Source organism: Lolium perenne, chromosome 1 (assembly GCF_019359855.2).
Source record: "Lolium perenne isolate Kyuss_39 chromosome 1, Kyuss_2.0, whole genome shotgun sequence".
NCBI lineage: Eukaryota > Viridiplantae > Streptophyta > Magnoliopsida > Poales > Poaceae > Lolium > Lolium perenne.
Genome location: NC_067244.2, coordinates 74,604,434 through 74,611,869, shown reverse-complemented (window position 1 = coordinate 74,611,869; position 7,436 = coordinate 74,604,434). Strand labels below are relative to the sequence as shown.

The following is a 7,436-nucleotide window of genomic DNA, read 5'->3' as shown; positions in this document are numbered from 1 at the left end:
TACGTGGCAAGGCCGATCCCCGCGATCGGCCCCAAAAAATGAAAAGCAAAAATCTTACCTCAAGCATGTCACGTAGCCATAGTGGGAAACCAATAAGTTGTAAACCCTCATTGAGCATTGCAATGAAAAAGGAGGCCGATTCTAGCAATCGGCCAAAATTATCCTCACCACGCAGTTTCCCTGTGTTCAGCATTGATCTAGCAGGCGATGGAAAGCTGGGGTATGGGTTTACATCAGCTGATGAGCTGGAAGAGATTGACATTGGTCCTGGGGATAAGCCACGACCAACATTTATCAGCAAAAAGTTGGATCCGCATCTGAGGGGCCTGATGATAGCCTTGTTGAAAGAGTACCCGGATTGTTTTGCATGGGGTTATACAGAGATGCCTAGGTTAGACAGGAGCATCATCGAGCATCGGCTCCCTCTGAAGAAAGGATTTCGGCCGTTCCAGCAGCGGGCACGACAGATGAAGGCCGAAATCTTGGTGAAAGTCAAGAAAGAGATCCAGAAGATGTTGGACGCCGGGTTCATCAGGCCATGCAGGTACGCTGAATGGATTTCCAATGTCGTGCCTGTGGAGAAAAAGGACGGCCGATGGCGCGTCGCCATAGATTTTCGGAACCTCAACAGTGCCACTCCAAAGGATGAATATCCAATGCCAGTAGCAGAGACATTGATCAATGCAGCTGCTGGTCATAAAATTTTAAGTTTCATGGATGGCAATGCCGGCTACAACCAAATTTTTATGGCTCCAGAAGATATTCACAAGACTGCATTCAGAGTGCCAGGCTCGGTGGGCTTGTTTGAATATGTAGTCATGACGTTTGGACTGAAGAATGCCGGTGCAACATACCAAAGAGCCATGAATTACATCTTTCATGATTTAATCGGCAAATTGGTGGAAATTTACATCGATGACGTGGTGGTCAAGTCTGTTTCGATGGACGGACACTTGGAGGATTTGCGACACGTCCTGGACCGAACTAGGAAGTTCGGACTAAGAATGAATACAAAGAAGTGTGCCTTTGGTGTGACGGCCGGTCAGTTCCTGGGTTTCTTGGTTCATGAACGCGGAATTGAGATCGGCCTGAAAAGTCAAGAGGCAGTGCGAACGATGAAGCCACCCACCACGAAGAAGGAGCTCCAATGTCTCATCGGCAAAATTAATTTCGTCAGAAGGTTTATCTCCAACTTGTCAGGACGAATCGAGCCGTTCATGGGATTGGTCAAAATCAAGTCTGATGAGGAGTTTCGCTGGGGGGAGAGCAACAACGAGCATTTGACGATATTAAGGAGTACCTAACGAAGCCACCTGTGTTGGTTCTGCCACAGCAAGATAGGCCATTCTACATTTACTTGTCAGTAGCTGACACCTCCATCGCATCAGTGATGGTGCAGGTTTATGATTGTGGGGACCCCGGACTAGCTGTCCGAAATTCCCTGTTATGTATACAGTTCACGATCCCATGATCAGTGCGCCGTGAACACATAACCAAACTGACATCAAATTACACCATCCATTACAAAGCGGAATAAGAAAATTACAACATGGTCACATGACCAATACTTACATAATAGCCTCGAAGGGCCTAACTAAACATCAGAGTAGCATCATCACTTCAGCAGCGCAGTACCCAAGTCATCTGCCATAACCCTACAGGCAACTGACTGGGAAGACATTCCTAGCTCGCATAGACGTCGCCAACTCCTTCTTCATTCATCGTGTTCCTCCAAGTCTGGCCAAGTAAATAGCCAGGGACAAAGCCGTGAGTACATTTGGAATTGTACTCGCAAACCATCAAGATAGGTACTTTGCAAGAGTGCAAGATAACAAGTGCTAATCTACGATGACAAGAGGGAGGAGCTAATTTCACTAGTGGAAATAGCAGGAGGAAGAGAATCAGTTTCTCTTGTGGATATAGCATGTGGAAGAGACATAGTTTCTCTCGTGGATATAGCATGCGGAAGAGACATAGTTTCTCTTGTGGATATAGCATTCCGCCATCTCAATTGATGGGGACGCTTAGAAAGTTCTATGACATATCTATATCTTTATTGGAGATGAGGTAGCATAAGTCCATCTCAGTTGATGGAAATGCTAGAGGATGCCTATGACATACCTATATCTTTATTGAAGAAGATACTTCAAAAGATACTTATGACATCTCTATATCTTTGTTAAAGAAGAGTTCCTCTTCAAGAAACATTTAGGAAAGAGTTCCCCACTTAGCCTTCATTTTTCCACGACCATCTCCATATGGTCAACACACGCCCTTTTTCTGTACCCTTCCGGTACACATAAACACAACACTTCCTTTGCAAATAATTTGTTCAAAAACAAAACGCAAGCCCCGGTTAAGTATGGCTATCTCAACTTGTCCATGACCGCGGACGCGGCTATTCGAATAGATTTGACTCTGCAGAGTTTGCACACTTTCCCCACAACTATCCGGATACCTATCGTGTGGGCATCATCCCCGCATAACAACATATGCCACGACGGATACCCGGACATAACCTTTCGCCCATCTCCACTGGCACGAGTCCTTCCCTGCGGGCTTACCCCTTCCCGGCACCCCGGCAGCATACCTCCTTTTGAGCGTATCTCCGGCGCCATGACAGAAGACCCTCAGTAATCGTCCGGCTATAGACAACTACAGTGTATTGCCTCCTCCAGAGCGCAACCCGGTGTCAGAGGTCATCGTGACCCTCCTAGAGAGTTGTGAAGGTGTCTCATGCCAGCTTCAACAAACTACGGGCTAAGCCCCATCCCACACCAGGGTAGAGTGGTTGCGCGATAAAAGTTGGGACGGCGAACACTTATACGCAGTGCTCCTTTTTAGAAACCTTTTACCCACATTTCCTTTGTTTACCAACAACCACCATATTTCTCCGAACAACCTTGTTCACAACATTTGCTTTTCCGAAACCATACACTTGGGTAGAGTTAACTTACCCAAGGTATATTCCCCCGAACAACCTTGTTCAAACATTTGCTCTTCCAAAAACCTTCTCTCGGGTAGAGTTAACTTACCCAAGGTTTTCATAAAACATTTACAACAAGGTAAGCCTTGAGGGGTTCCCAACCTATAGTCTCATGAGTGGAACAACTATTGCACTATGGCCGAGATGAGAGTCATCACGCCATAGATGGTGTAAAAAGGGGGTAATGGGGTGGATCATACTTGCTTAAGGTAAGCATGTATTATGACAACACAAGGAGGATTATACTTTCAGATTTGTGGTACTACTATACAACTTGGGTGGTGTAGGTGTACTACCCATCCAATATTCATGAGGATACACGGCATACTTCTCTCAAGTTGAGAATTACACCAAGCTTCATGACTTTGATATCTCTAGACTCAACCAAGTGGTGAGGGTGTGATGCAAGCTTCCATCTTGGAATAGGACATGCCCAAGTTGAGCATGCAAGAAGACCAAAGGGAACAACACGGCCATGATGCCATGCATCCCATAATCACAAAGACAATAGTGGAGTATCACCACTAGGGAGTACCCCACTAGCAACCATACAAAGATGACAATAATAAAGAGAACAACACACATAGAATCAAGGTGCTTTGGATATCAACAAATGACATCCAACTAGACACCGAATCAGAGATCAAAAGATGGCTTGCCTTGGCTTATTTGTCCCTGTACTTCTTCAACTCCATCAATAAAAGAATCCCATTAACATAAATAAAATCCTTGTCCGATCCACTTCTTCATCTTCTCCGGAATCGTTCGCAATCTATCGCCGGAAAATATAAAAGGAACACAATCAATCACATTGCATCAATCATAACAAGCATGCAACAATCAGCAAACAATAGCTAACCACTCTTCTAAGGCTAACATACAAAAGACTTAAAGATACTACAAAGCAACTAGAAGAAAACCCATTTTATTTACCTAGTAAAGGTATGAGAGTATCACAACTTAGCAATTGCCTCTCTCGGTATCACCATGGCACAAGCTAAGTACCCCCTGGTAGATAACATCATAAAGAGGACAAGAGCATTAGTTTGACATCAAATACATTCACAAAACATTTTCAAACATTTTTGGAAAAGTGGAAAACAGTTTTCCTAGTTTAATTTGCTCACTTAACACCATACAAAAATAGGAAGCAAACCATATACCACATCATTTGAAAACTTAAGCAAAACAAAAGAGCTAATGTTAGGTTGCAGAGGTTTTGTTTTGCAAGCATAAAACAAGGTTTGCCCATCTCTACTAAAAAGAGTTGGTCAAGGGTTTTAAATGAACCGAAAAGTTTTGCTTCAACAAAGCATGTCACACATATACATTACTAACAGCAAAAATATGTATGAACAGAGACTAATAATATTTTTCCTAGATAGCCAGTACTAATACAAGACTAACCCAATTGGAATCACCCAAAAATATTAATCCTACAATTTTAGGAATTTCTTTGAATCTGACTGTACAGAAAACAAGATCTGTAAGCCATAAATCGTAGAAAAATCCTAAAAATATGAGGCCACTTGCATTTTAAGGGTAATTAAACAGAGATGCATACCCAGTTGGATTTGGGTTCAAATTGTTTCTGAAACTCTCACAAATGGATTGACAAGTTTACTGCATGTCTGTACCATTTGCTTTCTCACTGGAGTTACACAACAGATAAATGTTTGAAACTTGATGGAGATGATTAGGAAAACATTCAGTAATCCTACAGAAGTGGAATCACTCAATTAGGTTCAAAAATGGATTTTTGATGAATTAAAATCTAACAGCCATGTCCGCAGAACACACAGAACAAGTTTAATTCACCACAAATCGTACATAAATCAGAAAAATATGAGGTCTGCTGCATCTGAAAGGTATTAAATAGGTTCTTACCCAGTTGGTTTCATTCAAAAATTCGTCTCCAAGCTCCTGGTTTAATTCGACAAAGTCAGATCTGACCAGATCTTGATCTGTGAATCATTTCAATTTCAGGAGGTCATTTGAAGTAAAACCAACGCCAAAATGAAGGTACTGGAGAGGGCTTTCACCCACAGTTGAGTTTGCTCAAAAAGGTTTTGTAAAACGGAAGAAATCTAACAAACAGTGATTCTGCATGTTTGCAGAACTTTATTTACCATGCAAAATCCGTAACGAATTTGAGGAGGAGACCAACGCCAAGTTGTAGATCTTTTCAATACCTATCGGTAGAACTTTGAATCACTCGATTTGGACCTGCACACAAGATTTGGCGGATTTTACAAGTTCGTACCAGAATCTGAAACAGCAAGATGCAGAAATTACTGCAAGGTTTTGGACGAACTTTGCTCAAGAGTTTCAGATCTGAGGATTGCTCAACCTTCTCCATGCTTGGACCAACATGCAGCTGCATCAAGATCCAATCTTGTGAGAGGGAAGAAGGGAAAAGGAGCTGGATTCATCAAAGGTTAGGGGAGAAGAGAGTGAGAGAGATGCTCTCATGGTGAGGATGAGCTTGAGGAAGGAGGGGAGCTTCATCTTGGTGGATTTCCATGGCCATGGCCGGCCATGGAGCTAGGAGGAGCAGCAGCTCGTGGTGGAGGGCAGGGGAAGAGTGTGAGGGAGTGGAGAGAAGAAAAATGAGGGCCAAAGGTGGAGGTGGTGGCCGGCCAAGGGGCTTTTATAGAGGGAGAGGGGTGGCTGCCTCCTTTTTTGATTGGCCAAGGGAGGTGGCTGCCCATTTATTGATTGGGTTAGGTGGGAGGCAATGCTTGTGGAGGAATAAAGTAAGAAGGACAATGGCTGGCCGAAATTCTTGCCATGGCCGGCTCCTTCATGTGCCACTCAAAAATGAACAAAGAGAGAGATGCACAACATCCATGTGAATAGATCAAGGCATGATGTTGAGGAGGTAATGTTAATGAGTGATTTTGATGATGATAAGATTAGGAGTAAATACATAAAGATAGAAAGGAGTATGAGGGTGGCATGTGCCATGTGCCATGTGCCATGAGAATAATCTCCACCACTTTGGTTGAGACCAACTTATGATGAAGTTAATTCCCAGGGTAAAGTGGATGAACAAAAGTTTTCATTAGAATCTTAAAATTGAAAAGATTGAGATTGACCACATGCAACAATGCATGAGCATGCCAAGGTAGATGGGATGGTGATGGTGGCTTAGTCAATGATAGAGCAAGATTAAGAGAGATGGTGAGTGGAGTATTCATATACTCACAAGGACGAATATATTGACACAATTCATGAGGTCAAGGTGATGATGGAAAAGAATAGAGGATTGAGATGGATATGATGAAATATAAGTTGCTATTCAAATAAGAGGTCAATTGGGAGTGATTTGAAAGTATCAAATGATCATCCATTTGATCAAAAATTGGAGGAGGGAGGGGATACAATGTGGTGGATCAGAGATGTGCATAAGATGTGCAAGAGTTGCCATTTGAAAAAGAGTTTAATTGAAGGGTATGGGACACACCTCAATTGTCTAGAGACAATTGGGAATGAACTCAAGTGAAATGGAATTTTGAAGATGTTGAGAGAAAACTAGTTGGAACATAGGAGTTCAAAATATTCTACTTACTTTCTCAAGTAAAGTAGAGTTTTTCTCAAATTTAAAGTAAACAAGAAATGGTATAGGTACCATAAACAAGCCTTTTGTTAAAAAACAAAACAAAATAGAGAGTAATGTTTTAGAAATCAGTACTTGGTAGAAATGGGATGAAAAACAAAACCCATTTTAGTTCCTTGTTTTCTTTGAAGAATTATTTTGAAAAGATTTAATAAAACTAGAAGTAGTTTTGTGATAAAACTAGAGAAGGAAAATCAATAGGACCTTTGAGAGAGAAAACTTATTTTAGGGAGAAGTGTTCTCAAGGGTAGATGGTGGATACAAAATGTACCCATCATTCCCACTCTTGGTTTTGTGAAGATTTAACTTGTATAAAAACAAGAAGTGAAAATAAAGAAAGTGATCTAGTGCAGAAACACTGGATAAGGTATGAGATCAAGTTGAATATAGGAGTTGCAAGGTTAGATTGAGACATGCAGGACGTGGAGGTTGAAGAGGGTGTTGCATAGATGGGATCCATGCATTGAGATCACCAATAACAGTGGTGGGTGCTTAGAGGTCAATTGCCAAAGTCTGGAACTAATAAGCCTACCAAAACAGATTGTTGACTTGGCTTCAGAATCAACCATGATGAGTGGGTATAAGAGAGGGAGGTAGCTAGGGGTAGATGATCCCAAGTTTTGAATTCAAGGATGGTTTGAGCTAGAGTAACACAAAGGGGAATATCAAGATGTCATACCCATGTTGCCATCAGGAGAAGTGTTTAATGTAGAAAAAGGGAAAACAATTTTTCCTAAATCACACATGTGTTTTATTGGGTGAGTTGTTTGTCTGACCTCTAGAGGTGTTGTTCTTTGAGATAGCTCACGACAAAACTCAACAAGCAAATCA

The 7,436-nt window shown here is 41.9% G+C and overlaps 1 long non-coding RNA gene across 1 annotated transcript; it reads right to left on the bottom strand.

The window, feature by feature from the left end:
- Positions 1 to 3,570: 3,570 nt before the first annotated feature.
- Positions 3,571 to 5,632, bottom strand: LOC127340445 (uncharacterized). Its single transcript, XR_007874594.2, has 4 exons — positions 5,116 to 5,632; positions 4,874 to 4,950; positions 3,920 to 3,994; positions 3,571 to 3,758 (listed from the first exon to the last, which is right to left on the bottom strand). It is a non-coding gene; the product is annotated as an uncharacterized lncRNA (long non-coding RNA).
- Between the last annotated feature and the right edge of the window lie 1,804 nt (positions 5,633 to 7,436).